Here is a 16,050-nt window from a genome sequence, read left to right as displayed (position 1 = left end):
ATCATAGCCTCTTTTGACTTGAACTGCACTGATAATTCTGGTGGAATTGCTCTTTTCAATACCGGTAATAACATCGGCGCATAGCTCCCAGTTTCTACTTTTAGTGACTTGAGTGCCAATATGTTAACTTGCACTCTCTGTACTAGCCTATTTAAGTCATCGGTATCTTGAACAGACCTCACTTTCTCCATACTCAATAGCTCATTCATGTGCATTTCAATGGAATGTTCTCGATTGCCGAACGTTTTTTGCAGTATTTTGATTGCGTTATCATAATTTTCCTCTGCCGAGTACTGAAGTCCTTCAATAGCAGCCGCAGCTTTTCCGGTTAGTGATGCTAACAAGTAATTGAACTTCTGTCCCTTGCTCATGTTCGGTCTCAGGTGAACTGCCGACTCGTACTGAGACCAAAAACGGTTCCACTCCAAAGTTTTTCCCCCAAACTTTATCATTTCGAGCTTTGGTAGCTTAACTAGTTCCGTTGCTTCTTGTCCCGTACTTGAGTGCGTCACCTGCCTTGTCCTATCGGTTGAATCCGATTGTTCAGGCGGTCGAAGTCTCACTTCTATTGCAGATAAGATCGTCGTTAATTTCATGTCGTAGTCTATGATGCTTTCGAATTCAGCTTCGGCGTTGTCTTCTGTTAGAAACTTTTCCATTTGCTCGTTCGCGCTCTTGAGACTGTCGCTTATTGCTTTAATCTGCGCTTGCGTTGTAAGCAGCTGCTCCCGGTTAGCTCCATCATTAATTTGCTGCTCGGCTGCGTTAATCAGTCGCGTGATCTGGGAGTGAAGCGCTTTCCTTTTCTTCGTTATCACTTCTTTGCTCATATTGAGGCGGTTAACAATGACTCCTTACTTGTCAATCGTTCGTTCTGATGCTCGTACTGTCCACCGTGGTCTCGTCGCTCGATCCAGGTCGCTCCTGGTCACGGCACCACTATTAAGACGATCGAGACCAGGGCCTGCTTCGAACGAATACGGTTTATTGGAAGAAGTGAAGTAGCGCGCGCTCGCTCCAGGCAGCAGTCTTCTTTCTTCTTCTTCCGGCGTTTGATGATGATATTTTATACCCACCATCTTCGAACTCCTTCGACTTATGGGGTGTCGCACTTTGCTTTAGATTGTTGCGGAGCTCGCTTTTATCTTAGTTCTTTTACACTATCAAGAACCACTGCCCGCCTGCTCGCTATTGTCGGCTGCGCCTGGACGCTTTCACCGCACATAAATCTACAAGACGGAACGTCACGGCAGCGACAACGGCAGAACTTCGCCTTGTGTTGTCGTCGACACCAAACCAGCCATGTCACTTAGCGATATCATCGAATTAGTAGCCCAATTCAATATACGCCGCATTATTAGGGTTACTACTATAAGCATGCGAAAGGTTCTCTACTAGGCGGGGCAAAGATTACCCACTGTGACCCTCTCCCTCCTGTTTGTCGAAGACAAGCTTCACATGGGACAAAGAAAAAAAAAATGAAACAATGACGTGTGGCTTGCAAAGACCTGCTTTTAGATGCTGGCTTTTTGGGAGTAAATATGTCGGCACGTCTTAAAATGCGACACCGGGGTGTCTTTGGGCTTCATCATTGTCTGACTGTGTCAAAAATGGTGCAGACTTCGCGCCCCCTTAGGCCATTAGAGGTGCGGCTGCTTTCTGCTCCCTGCCTCGTGCACATACTTATGGTTCTCATTTTAAAGCAATAAATATCATTTTGAATAAGCAAAAACGTGTTAATACGTCTAATATATGCAATATACTTTGTCTTCCAGCCTCGGGTAAGTTTATATAAATCTATTCATTCACTCTCAGTCATATTGCCATGCCTAACACTCATAATCAAACTATCAATTGACTGTGAGAGATGAATTTATTGAATCTAATATTATCTCTCTTCCTTTGTATAGCGGCCTCAAGTAAGTTTCGAATGATTCTATTTACCCTCAAAGTGAAACGAGCTAATAGGGGAGTTGGCAAAAACAGTGTCCGTTGTCATTGTTCCTCGATAAAAATAAAACATCAATCAGCTGCCGGAATTAACTACACCCGGTGGCTGTACGGCCGTGCACCACATGTGTCTAAAGGAAACGTTATACATGACGTACACGACAGAATTTTCACGGTATTCATGTCATAACCAGACGGTCGGGTTGATAATGTCATCGCACCAAAGGAGGCGACGTCGGCAGCACTCAAACGTAGGCAGTTAAATAAATAAAATTGGATAAGAAGATACGGTGCTTGAAGAAAATGTTTAAACAGCTAGAATTAGAACAATTTGGATTGAAAATTAAAAGAGAATGGTTAAATCTCTGTTAAAGTGATGTTATATGGTTCGAAAATGATATAGTTAGTAACAATAGCAACGAACTGTAATACATAATTGTGGAATAAAACCGAGAAAGTATTACGGTATACGCCTAAAAAATTTGACGAGAACAAAACAGAGTATGATATAACTTGTAATGACGCATACAGAAGCCTAAATTATGTGCTGTATAAACACCTCAATATTTGTAATAAGTGGCGGGTACTAAATTAACGCTGTTCAAGACGTGACCGGGGCTCTGCCCCACACTAGATTTTGCGTCAATTTACCACACTAACAATGTCGACTTGCTGAGCTCACCGCACTACACCACTGGCAGGCCTGTGCAGGCGCACTCTAAGAACGAGAGTTTTCCCGTGTGATATCAATGCAAGGCTGCAGCTGCAATCCTATAGTCCACTGCAATTCCCGTTGTCGACCATCCCACGTGCAGAGTAGCCAACTAAGCCAAAGCTTAGCTAACCCAGACTTTACTCTTCAGAAGAGCACCAATTTAGGTTGACATTCCTCTCCTGAAGAGCTATAGCACCAATTTAGGCTAGCCGCGATGTTTTAACTGCGCTGACGCAAGGACAAAGTGAACGATCGCACATTTGCAGACTCGCAACTAAAGTTTTGAGTGAAAGATGACATACATACATGCAGTGAGCATGAAAGGTGAGCATGAACTCGTTGGAAAGAAGATGATGCACGTCGGTCGCGGCAACGCTTCAATCACTAAGTCGTAATCTATAGCTTCTAGATTCGCATTCGGAAAGCAGCTCCGACGGATGGCCGAGACACGTGTTTTGTTAATCTTAGAGGCGAAGAACCAGGGTACTTTATCGTCATTTAAACCACAATACACGCGTCAGGGCTTCGTCAGTGCTAGAGTGCAACTTGATAATTAATGCGCTCACGTGACCATCTTTTGCCAATCACCCCAATCTTTCCACGTCCAATGTACAAGCGCTATATTGTATTAGCGCAGTTCAACCATTACGGATTGAACTTCCCTCTTAATTTACTTTCGAACCAATCTCCAGACCGTCTCCGAGCTTTTCGAATTCCCAGCGTTGGTCGTGAACTCATCACGCGCATCTATCATGCCAGCAACAAGCACGTTCTCCCATTCTTCTACATGCCACGTCACATTTTCCGAGACTTTTCCCCGGGGACGTTGAGCTACAGTAGTGGAGAGGCGTGTTGAAACGCACAGCTGCCATGCCATATAACTAACACATCGTACACAACGGACATGTCGTACAACTGACACGTTCCCTTTTATTACTACAGCCGCTTCGGGTGCCGACTCGACTGCTGGTGGTTCGGAATCGTCTATGGTGTAAGTGTTGCTCGCCTACGCTCGTATACACCTTTGTCCGCCTGTTCTCACTAACGACTCCTCAGGAGTACACGCCCGCCAATGATCTAACGCAACCAACAGACAATGAAGCCCAGGAAGGTAGAGAGGAGACATTGCTTGTATACCAATTAAGTGCCAGCGGCGGTCACTTGCCTGTCTACTTTAAGTATTAGGGGTGTGCGAATATTGGTCGTTCTATTCAATTTGGAGGTCTAATGAAATTATCAGAGTTTTCCAATATTCTTCGAATAAGCATGGTTGAAAAACCTAAAAGGAACAAAACGCTACAACGCAAGTTGCGTGTTTTAATCGTAGATTTAACCTAGATGAATGCTGCCCGATGCGTCATCAATAGACTACGGTCGTTTTGACTGTGGGGATAGTTGAATATTGCAGTGCCTTCTGCATCGCGAAGTGTCCCTTAGATCATCGTCTAGAGACGGTGCAAAGGTCGTGGTCAGTGTTGGCTGAAAAGCAGAAGCGAAACCAAATAACCGCACCCCCACGCTCCGCTCTTTGGACATCACGAGCAGAGCGAAGGACGCCATGTTCCCTGCTCGCACGATCGTTCAGCGCACGCGCGTACATACACTTTCACGGAGATAGCAGTGTCACTTACCAAGCGTGGTGTCGTGGTAAGAGTGGCGTTTTCGAAATTGTGAAATGGAGTTTAAAGATGCGTGCTATTTTTTGCTTTGTGCCTTCAAGTGCAATCACATATCCGGGGCATGACGGCGACGGCAAAAGTCAGCCGAGAGTATTTATATAGTTGCTATCTCAATAAGCTGAGCCACATCCGTCGTACAGAGGGTGCATTCAATGACATGAGCCTGCGAGCGAGGCCTGCAGTGACTTGCTACTCTAGCGTGAAAAAAAAAAAACTCGTTATAGGAGGGGGGGGGGGACGTGTCAACCGAAGCACTACTGCGAGCCGTGATCGGCAATCTCGGCAGGCGTCAGCAAATAACGCTTATATATACACTTCTATGCGTGCAGTGCCCTTAACGCGAAGTGACGTCCCTGGAGCGGCAGTTTTCTTACAGCGGCGTTTGGTCAATCAAATCCTCTTACCAACTTTTCAAGCGTCTTTATCTTTGTACCCGTTTTCGCAATTGCAGGAAGGATGCGGGTGGCGGAGGTGGCGGCGGTGGCATGGTCATCCTGCTCGTTCTGCTTGTCGTCGGCATTCTCGCCGTTGTTGGAGTGCTCTTCGCAACAGGAGCGTTGGGCGGTGAGTGTCGCGCAAAAGATAATTGTAGCTCTTAGAAATTTCCTTTGATAACTTTTTGAGACCATATCAAAGGGAATTTCTAAGAGCTACCAGGATTCAAGTATCTGTGCAGCTGTTTTACGCAATATATTAGCAATAATAAAGATTGGAGCAGAAGGTGCTGCGTGCGCACACTGAGACCGATTAAATGCCATTCGAAGAGCTGCAATGATTGAATTGAACATTGGGAAAAATGTAGGAACGTTGCGTAGTAGAAACACGCTCAAGCTTCTCTGTTGTTAGGTTAGGTTAGGTTTCCACGAAAAGATGCGTTCTAGCAAATTCAGTCTTCGAGAAAATTTCCTAAACGCCATCATAGAAATGCGTTTAGGAAATTTTCTCGAAGACTGAATTTAGTTTGGATACTATACTACGAAGACGATATCTTATTTTGGATACTACTACGCAAAAAGATTGGCCTGTTTGCTGTTGTCTGTTCATAAAAACTATACTCTTTATGAGGATACTTCAACGCAAACATTTTGGTGTGTCTGTTGGTGACTGTCCATGAAGGCTATACTCTTTGTTAGGATACTTCAACACAAAAACTTCGGCCTGTCTGTTGTTGTCTGTTCATAAAAGCTATACTCTTTGTTAGTATACTTCAACACAAATTTTTGGCCTGTCTGTTGGTGTCGGTCCATAAGGTTTCTACTCTTTGTTAGGATACTTTAACACAATAATTTTGGCCCGTCTGTTGTTGTCTGTTCGTAAAGACTATACTTTTTGTTAGAATACTTCAACGCTAAAATTTTGGCCTGTCTGTTAGCGTCCACTCAGCGAAAGGTTAACCTCTTGCTCAATGCCCACCATTATTAATCTGCTGGTTGCGTTCCTACTTGTGAACATTGTATATCAAAAAAACAAAAAAAGCAAATATTACGCATATATGAGGTGCAACATCAATACGCGTTAGACTATGTGCCATATAATGCATAAATACGTGATTCTACAGAAGCGTTGATTTAGTCACGCTGACAATGCGTCTCTATGCACAAGGTTAGTGTTTTTACTCTTCACTAAATAATTCAGGGGCTTTAACTAAAATGACCCGGTGCTGCCACCTACCAGTGGTGCGTGCTGGAAACGCTGGCGTAAAACTCATATTATCGAAGAACGTTCCGTAAATGCAACGACGATGGTAAAAAGGTGGTGCCATATCTCGCGCAGTGCTTCCGGACAAGATATGGTCTTTTGACATCATTTGCAGTGAAGCACAGAGATACGCGGCCAAAAATTTCTTCTTGTTGTTGAGCGAAACGTTGTATGACACTGTATCGGTGCTTTCCGCGTCTTTTCTTCTGTTGAGTGCTCTTGCGATAATACTTTCTTTTTTGTTTTTTTTGTTTTACAAAAGGTGGGCGTCGCACAACGGCGGAAGAAACTAGTAAGTTTGTCCGGCTGGTTCCATTTCATGTAGCGGGGCAGGGAACGGTTCAGAGTTTGCACAGCATGTGGCAAACAGGAGATAGCGAATTCATGAAAGAAAAAATAGGTCTGGTGTCTTCAGGTCGGAAACATTCATGCCTCTAAAGGCTCTATTTTATTTTGGACCGTCAATAATAATAATAATAATAATAATAATAATAATAATAATAATAATAATAATAATAATAATAATAATAATAATAATAATAATAATAATAATAATAATAATAATAATAATAATAATAATAATAATAATAATAATAATAATAATAGTAATAATAATAATAATAATAATAATAATAATAATAATAATAATAATAACAGAGAACAGTGCTATAAAATGATGCGTAATCGACCATAGAGCACGCGAAGTGCCAAAGCTTAGCCGTACAATTCGCTGCTGTCGCAGCGATAGTGCGAGGTGTTTGTGGTGCGGCGCCTTCGACCTCAAGCGCCAACGCACAACCGTGTGTTGCAGTGGTCGGCCGACCCGTTTTTCGTTGCGAGCACAATATTTCTCTTCTTCGTTCGAGCCACGACAACTGTTGCGTACTCTTAAAGCTGATCTTTCATTTCTTCCTGTTCTTCCTTCGCAGCACCTGGTAAGTTCCGCATGTTACGCAACATGTCGGGCCAGTCTGGCGTCCATAAGGAAACCGGAGGACATCTCTTCCTTGTATCCGTTTCTCTTGCTTTCTCTCTCTCTCTCTCTCTCTCTCTCTATTTCTCTTTCACGCTCTTCCTTGCCTTGCTTCGTTTTGGTCTTTCTTGTCTTTTTATATTTCTTTCTCTCTATATTTTTTGTCTTTATTCTCTCTATTTCACTGATATGTTGTCTATACCGCTTTTTCCAGGTTTTTTTTGCTTTTCTCTTTTTCTTTCTTTCTGTCTCTCTTTCTGTCTTTCTTGCTTCCTTTCTTTTTTTTTTCTTTTTCACGCGTTCGTTTTTGTTAAACGCTCACATCTGCTGTACTCAACAGTGGTACGTATGGCGCGTACCCACCCGACCTTTCGCGTTGGACAAACTTAAGCAGCTCCGCCTAACCAGCCCCCTGACAAAAGCGCACGGCGGCGCTGACTCGCGAAAAGAGCCTTAAGAGTTTTAGCAAGTTACCGAAATACGGTACGCAAACACGCTACCGTATGACGGTGCCGCTCATCTTTTACCACTCGTCAACTTTTTGCCAGTGAAGACACCGCAACGCGACAAAAGTTTTCTTAAGACGATGCTGTGAGCTTGGTACGCCTCATTTTTCGCCTTTCAGCCGACACGTTGTTCACAAAACGCCTGTTCGGGGCATTCACTGCAAGTGGGGAGCGGCAAAAGTATACAACGAGGAACGCGACCGTACTGCCGTGTCATACGCTCTAAGAAAAAAAATTAGTATTCGGGGAGTAGTTCTGTTACGCAACAACAATCATCTGACTTTCTCACGTTTCCTTTCTTAAAAACGGGGCGCTGGCCACTTTTTCTGTCAAGAATGCCATGTCCTACTGACAACGCGTGCACCGTTCGGGACCGCGGACTACTGGAACCGAAGTAGATGACAATTGTTGTGTGGCAGAAACACTCCCCAAATGCGCAACTTTTTTATAGTGTATTTCCGTTACGTAGCTTGCTGAAACTTTCTATTGTGGGTATTTCGTCCCTCCCCCTCGAATTCGTGAGCGTAGCGTTCACTTTGGCATCGAATTCCTGGAGCACTCTTCGGACCCGTTATTAAAAACTCTGCGCGGTCGCGATTCTAACTCCACCGCGTGACGCCAGACCATGGTAACAAGCGCAATCTGCAGGGATATCTTCTCGCCATTTTCTAGCGACGGTTATAACGTGGTTTGCGCTAATGACGTAAAATAACATGTCCTCGTCGAAGTTAGTTTAGCGTATCGCGAAGGCTTAACGTAGTGGTCGTAAAAGCACTTGACGCTTACTTGACTGTATAAGGACTGGTATCGGCGCCCGGCAATGCAGCTTAAGAGATCTGATGGTAGCGCCAGAACACACAGCCTAGCGAGTAGGCGCAGGAAAACCGAGTCTTCCAATGCGTAGCCTAGCGAGTAGACGCAGCATAACCGAACTTGCACGTGCATATCATTTTCTTTTTTAGTTGTGAGCAAAGGGGGTCAAGGCTGATTATGTAAGAGCCCAGGAAGCGTTCTTTGAAAACGTGCCAAAAAGGGAACTGACACTTCATCGTGTCACTGTGTTCAGTGAGCGTTCCATTTTGTTAGTATCCCTGGCGGTCGGTACCAAGAATGCTGAGGCAGCCCAAAGAGCTTCGTCGTGCCCTCTGGTCACCTGTCGGGTGCCTATAGTCCTCGCAAACGATGTATGCGTCTGGTGCGACATCATGGCATAGGAGCGAAGTTAGTGTTACGCGAACACAGTTTTATAGGGACTAAGTTTTTTAACAGATTCGTTCGCTAACAACCCGAGGTGCTAAGAACCGTTCGCCGAAAACCTGAAAAGGAACTAAATTCCCTAAGGCAGGAGTCTAGAATGTGCAGCCCACGGTCCGCGCTTCACTGTTTTTTTTTTCGTGAAAATTGTGTTCGTGAGCTCCAAACGCATTACTGGTCCAAAGCAATGAAGGCATCCCACGTTGTTACACACCAGATAGCGTATCAAATTTAGTTTCCATGTAAAGGTCATGATCGACTCACGCCGATAGTGCAATGCATACTAGATCTACAACATTTGTTTTTTTTTTGTTTTATTTCAGGACAAAGTGGCCCGGGAGGTAAGCTTCTCTAAAATGTGTACTAGTGATATTGGACCTCTAAATTCTACTGTAACTTAACGGACCAACAGAGAAAAGACTCGGCGTACACTAACGCAGCTGCGCACCTTTGTGGTGTGCGATTAAAGCTTCGTGTGTAAAACGACGTAAAAAATTGTGTGAATATCTCAAAATATTTGATGAAACGCGCAAAAAAGAAAAATGAGCAGGAAAAAAAGGACAGTAAACCGGTGACACGAGCCTCATGCCATGAATCGCATACGGTTAGTGTAAAACCTAAAAAATTGAGCGTGCCACTCTCGCATACTTCGCCATCCAACCACATGGGCTCATTTCCAAAACATGTTTCTGTGGTTCTCCTCAAGCGTTCGATATGAGGGTATAAAAAGGAAAAATTCATACAGTGGCTTAGCCCGAAAGACGCCGACATCTGGTACAGATTTAAGAAAGCACAATTGAATGGTAAACCGCACATTCATCAGTAGTATCTTTTAGCTCTAAAACCCAATGAGTTCTTTTATCATATCGCGTGGGACATTTTCCTCGAACACCAATCAGACACGAGCTCTTGATGGCACGCTTGCTTTTATTGGTAGCAGTATAGCTCCGTTAAATTCCCTCAACTCGTTTGGAATTTCTCCAGGCAGCTGCACTGCTCATGGCTATACGCGCCGATGATACCTCGCTCAAAAAGCTGTACAGCTGACAAGTCAAGACGTTACAAAATAACGTGATAGTGGTGACTGATAATAGGCTCGTGCCTATTAGCTCTTTCAAGCGGGAAACAAGAGTTTTTTTAAACAATATAAAGATCTGTAAGTTTTTTTTTTGCTAGAAACAAAAATTGGAAAGTTTCGTTCAAAACGTAGGTGGTCACCTGAAGTGACCACCAATGTCTCTGTCGTCTTGCCGAAAGCTTCAAAATATGCACCATTTAAAATCCGCCCCACGGGGCTCACTTGTTTAAAGAGGAAAAGTATTAATAGGTGGTTACCTGGGGTTACCATGGACCGTGTTTGAAAGAGTTAAATGCTGCGTCGGTTTGCCGTTTTCACTGTACTTTTGTAAAAGAGACGAGGAAAGGCTACTGATCACATTGACAAACTAATTACTGTGACTGATATTATCGAAGAACGTTACATAAATATAACGACGACGGTAAGCAGGAAAGGCTTATGATCAATAATAGTAAAATGATCACTGTAACTCCTACGGCTATTCAGAAAAAGTACGTAAATATCAGTGTAGTAGTGACTAGGAAACGCTTCTGATTACAATGATGGTAAAAGAATTACTGTAACTCGTATGGTTATCGAGAAAAAGTACGTTGAATATAACAGTGACAGTAACGGGGCAAGACTTCTGATCAATTATAGTAAAATAAATACTGTAACTCGTACAGTTATTTGCGAAAGGTGCATAAAAATAGAACGATGACAGAGACCAGGTAAAGCTACACAGTGCAGAAAAGTAGCACGCAAGACTCCTGCATTAGAAATTGAGAAGCGCGCTGTCGTTCTGGGCAGTATTTAGATTAGCACAGAAAAAAAAGCACCTATGTGAAACAGTCAACTCGTCTCATAGCCATTGCCGAGGGTGTAGCTGCTTGGCACATAACGGCTTTTGTGGAGAATACTCAAACGAGCTTTTTAAAGCGGTGGCCAGCACAATCTCAAGCTTGACTCTCCTTGAAGAGGCACGTCAACTCTCTCTGGAGATCGTCATACTCCCTTCCGAGAGCCATCTAATCCACAGGAGAGTATATACCCGTGTCTAGTTACAACTATCTTCTTTTCTACTAAACGTTTTTATATTAACCCTGAGTGGCAGCGTGTTTTCTGAAGTTAGTGTCATTTACTCAGACCTCAAGTCGATGACAGCGCATCACTGGAGCAATGTTGTAGGATTGCAAAGCTCCCAGTTATATATGTCTGCTTATTGATGGTGACTCTTGCTGTGCAGACTCCGGTTGGAGTTAATAAATGACCTCCACTTGCCCCGATTTCGGGGCCTTGCATTGCAGTCTTCGCTTTCTTCAACTTAGTCGCGAAAGGCCCACTGACGATGCAATAGTCGGCTCCGGTTTCGACGATAGCTGCGAAGTGGAGGCTATCGAATATTACGTCGAGTTCGTTGATTCATCGTCGTGCGTTGCGGTTGGGTCACGGTGTTGGATCACGGCTACGTTGGCCTATTCCGCTGCTTCCACGCTGCGTCGTGAGGTCTCTGGGCTGTATAGCTTGGACGTAAAGGCCCCTTTCATCTTGCAGCGGCAGCTCTCGATTTTGTTACGGCGTCGTCGTCGTCGGCGGTGGTGGAGGATCTCCGGTAGTTCATCGTACAACTGCTCCTCCATCAGTTGCTGCCCGTTTTTTTTCCGAATATGAGCTCGGGAGAACGGCTCTATATAAGTCGGGCCAGTGTGCTGGTGGCGTTGCGGATACTTGTAGCGGCCTGGCGACAGCGAACGGTAAGGTCGTCTGGGAGTCCGCTGTGCTCCTGCGAGGTAGTCGGCGATATCCTACTAACGTTTACCCCGCTGTGGACACGGCGCGTTCACGTCGAAACCGCGTAGCCCCATTTTCCATTGAGGTCGGTGGTCGGGGGCACGCCACACGCCGGTTTACCTCGGAGCGTTGCGCTGGCCGGCGAATGAACGGCTTCACGTCAGCCTAGTGGAGAGTTCTTGCTTGAAGCCTCGCATGAGAAAACGAACCATCTTCCCCTAGGGAATGTCGGGGACAGAGTGGCTGAACAAACGCGTCATTTCTTCCGCCAAGATGGTCATATTTTGATTCAGGAGTTGTACCTTCGTCTCCAGCAACGTCACTGCCCTTCCCTTTCAGACGACGCTTGCGAGCGTCTACCAGAATGTGCTTCGAAAGAAGACCCAAGTACGAAGAGTAGACTACCGATTCTCGATCCACGTCCCAGCTGAGTCTTCCAGGTAGAAGTACATGTGATGCAGTTTGGCTTCGGTGTTCCAGATGTTAAGTGTTGATACCTTTTCGAACCTGTCAAGCCATGTTTCAGGGTTTTCGCAAGATGAACCACGGAACGTCGTAGGGTATACCTTGGTGGCCGCATCGCTATCCCTGCCGGGGACGCTGAATTAGTCATGGCGCCTATTGTTGTGGTCACCGTGGCTATTAGCTTGTGCGGTAGTGGTCCGCGTTGGGGGGCAGTCCTTTCAGCCTGCGGCTGGCTGGACTGTCACTGAAAGGTCTCGGTATCTTCTTCGTGACGTGGGGTTGGCTAATGGCTTGAGGGGGCGTTCCGTACATGGACTGGTCAACACCTCCACCAGATGTCATGGGGTCGTGACGCGGACGAAGGAAGCAGAATGTAGGTCCAAGATGAAACTGCTTATTAGGCCGAACATGTGGCCGACGAAAAGTCGGATTACAGCGATATACAATGGCACTGACAGCGGTGAACAGAGCGTTGGCCGTCGATCAACTGACAAGTGTGGCGAAGCGCGTCGGCATTCATACATGTGCCGACTAATATTCTAGCCTTATCACAGGTCGTCGCGAAAGCTCTGCAATTATCTCGAACGTTCGAGTCTTGCGCGCAATCCTAACAGAGCAGTCTACAATATTGGCGAACCTTCTCGAACAATGAACGTGCTTGGCAATGCTATTGCCGTATTAGCCTTGTGACAACCTCGCAGGGCTGACCTTTAGAAACTGTCTACGCGCACACAAATCGGAATTTAAAGTTGATATATCTGCTCTATAACCAAACAATAATCATAGATCCAACTTAGTACCCCCCGCCCCAGTGTCACCGCGTATCAATCATCTATATGCAATTTCGCCCTATGCCACGAGAATTGGTGAGTTAATATGATAGTTAGTGTTTAACGTCCCAAAACCATATGACTGAGAGGGCTCCGAAAATTTTGACCACTTGTGGCTTTTAACGTGCACCTAATAAACACACGGGCCTCAACAAGCATTTTCGCCTCCATCGAAAATGCGGCCGCCGCGGCAGGGATTTGATTCTGCGACCTGCGGGTCAGCAGCCGAGCGCCTTAGCCAGGCCACTGTGGTGGGTAAAATCGATGTGTTCCTTTTTGCCTCATACAATTATTCACTTGAACAAGCTTGATGCCAGTTTCATTAGGAGTCCGCTTAGGTTTTTCAGTGTGGCTAATAATATTGTATTTAATAATGAATGATTTCCCACCTTTGTTGGGCACGAATGCTTGCAGTATTATAGACTAATAAATGAATGAATAAATAAATAAGTGAATAAATAAATAAATACAATCGAGCTTCATCAGTGCTTCAGCCGATAGGTTAAGCTCGTAAATAGTGTCTTGCCACAGGGCCTGATGACGGCAGTGGTGTCTTCGTCGTGTGGCTACCACATCCTCACACCTGCTAAACCACTGAAGCCTTTAACAGGGCCAGCCCTGTTTTGTGTAAATTGAAATCGTAGATGATTGCATCTTTGGTCCTACCGGCATGTTCCACCTACGAACTGTATTGACGACGTATTACTTCTTTATTAAATACAGGCCCTGCTACTACTGGTAAGTATACCTCGTCGGCACATATAGTGAATACCGCGCGAAGATGGCATCAACAAGCACAGTGATACTCGATAAGCGCCGTGAAACGCGGCGTAACCCCCGAATGCAGAGATGTTACTTGGCTCGCGCCTTCAACTTGAGCAAGTCGGCGTGAAGCAAGCAGCGGACTTCAAAACGTTCAACTCAGCCTTCGCGTTTCAGAGATGCTCAGGCTGTCTTGCTTGGTCAAGCCAAGAACGAGCTTCAAAGCAGAAACACGCTGCTCGCCTGCTAACGAGGTTAATAATGAAGTTGCTCGCGTAAGGCACATGTTACAGCAAAAAAAAAACATACATTTTAAAATAACCATAAAAACGAAGTGCCACAAGCATATTTTTGCCATTTTACGGCTAACGAGTGGCACGTGGTGCCTGCCGCCACAGCGATGCGCAGTGTTGCTTCTGTAAAGCGTTCGTTGCCCGCTGGTTTTAGTGGCCACCCAAATGCGGCGCGTTTCTCCACGGTTGCTTGTTTGGAGGCGAAACAAGCATCGCGTTCGGTTCTTTCGTCGTTATTTTTTTTTTCAATCGAACGCCATGGCGTGTATTTGTGCTGACCTGGCTCACGAGGTAACGCACTTTTCACGGTATCCACCTTTCTGTACGCCTGTGGACATGCTTGTAGCGGGCTAGGTCGCAGTTATATACGAAAAATAAAAGAGTGTTCTGGGAACAAAAGTGATTCATATCCTTTCGTTGAGCTTGGTAAACAAGAGAAAAAGCGGGGGTCAGGTCATTGCCCTCAGCAGAATTTTGTCTCGCGGGGTGCAGCAATGTCTCACTGCATGTTGGTCAAGGGGGGGGGGGGGGGGGGCGCGTGATAAAAAAACCCGTGATAGGGGCACATCTTTTTGTGTGCGTGTGGAATTTTACGTAGCGTTGTGCTACAAGCGACACCTTTCTGAGCGAGAAACAGTGCCCTAGATGAGACAAAAGGATAGACGAGGCACACAGACACAACGCCGAGTCAATTTTGTACCGAAAGACACATAAAATGTAGTCGTGTTTTAGAAAAACAGAAATTGCCAGTGCTGTAAAACCTGAGAGCAATCAGCAGCTGTAAAACTGGAGGCACGGGCTGTCTTCGGTTATCCCCACTTTCTCGGAGCGGCAACACAACCAGCAGCTGCCGCACGGCGTTCTTTGTGAATCTGTACCGAGCGTGGAATTGTTGCTCGTCGTACAACTCCATCCGATTTCCTCGGTCACGTGAAGCGTGTCCAAGGATCTTCGGCAGGCAGTGCACCTCAGGAAATGCTACGCTTATGGCGAGGCAAGCAAACTTTAAAGCTGCGACCCTCCGCGCGACGTCCATTCGAGAGGTGGCCATGTTGGAATAACGCGTGAAGTCGCTTTCAAGCTAGCCCCGCAGCTGACTTGAAACTTGTCCTGACTTCGACCGAGCCAAGTCGCCTTCAAGCCGTCCGCAAGTTCGAGAACGTTTTATGGTGACCGGCAAGACTGTCTTGAGTCAAGAACGAGTCAAGTACGAGTCAAGTAACATCTCTGCATAAGTCTCGTTTCTCAGGACGAGGGGAGAACGCGGTGCAAGAGGCCGACGAGCATTGGAGAGCTGTTTTCTATTATGAATGGATGCCATGAGCAAGGCTTCACGGGCCGCGTCGCTGGCAAAAGGCACCTCGTCTATATCTTCAATACGAAAGTTTTATGCACTCATCGGCTTAAAAACTTTCCCGCTATATAGACGAGGTACCGTCTGCTATTGATGGCTCTTGTATGGTTTTTCGCAGTAATCGCATGACGTCTAACCACCACGTCATTATCGCTGACAGCATGAAAGCAACCAATTCGAATGTAACAAACTCTCTTACGATCTGATCTAGCGCAATGTTACAAAACGCTGGCGTATGGGAACACGGTCCATCCAGGGAGCGAGAAAGGTCTCGTGCTGTGTGTGGTAAAGTGGAAAAAACACAGAACGTCCAGATGCTGCCCCACTATTACCCCATTGCCCAATGGATCCAGCACAATCCATCACGCTCCTCACCATGCTATAGAGTGCCTCGATGCCCACTCCTCCGCTCAGAGTGAAGACATCTGCAGCGGTCGCCATCAGCACTCCTGCTGCCTACAATTTTCGCTGTGGCGCCGCGCAGTGGTCCACTAACTAAACGCGAATGGTTGTTGTCCCTAGGAAACTAAACATACAAGCGAAACATGCCAAAGAAAGCCGGCATGTAAGCTGTACAGCTTGGCTGCAGGCAGTATACAATGGCGGGAAAAAGTGTACAGAAGGTGGCAGCACCTTGAGTGGGGGCGCGCGTATCGAGTAGAGTAAATTTATACAGTTACTCTAAAGTTACCCTACACCAAGCCACCTCGCCATGCCGCTCCG

General features: G+C 45.7%; 1 long non-coding RNA gene across 1 annotated transcript; it reads left to right on the top strand.

Moving 5' to 3' along the window:
* The first annotated feature begins 3,603 nt into the window (after positions 1–3,603).
* Positions 3,604–9,117, top strand: LOC142765363 (uncharacterized). The gene is made up of 4 exons (XR_012884209.1): positions 3,604–3,656; positions 4,796–4,908; positions 6,305–6,334; positions 9,099–9,117. It is a non-coding gene; the product is annotated as an uncharacterized LOC142765363 (long non-coding RNA).
* The last annotated feature ends 6,933 nt before the right edge of the window (positions 9,118–16,050 follow it).

This window comes from Rhipicephalus microplus, chromosome 6 (genome assembly GCF_043290135.1).
Source record: "Rhipicephalus microplus isolate Deutch F79 chromosome 6, USDA_Rmic, whole genome shotgun sequence".
Classification (NCBI taxonomy): domain Eukaryota; kingdom Metazoa; phylum Arthropoda; class Arachnida; order Ixodida; family Ixodidae; genus Rhipicephalus; species Rhipicephalus microplus.
This window is presented reverse-complemented; position numbering and strand designations above follow the sequence as displayed.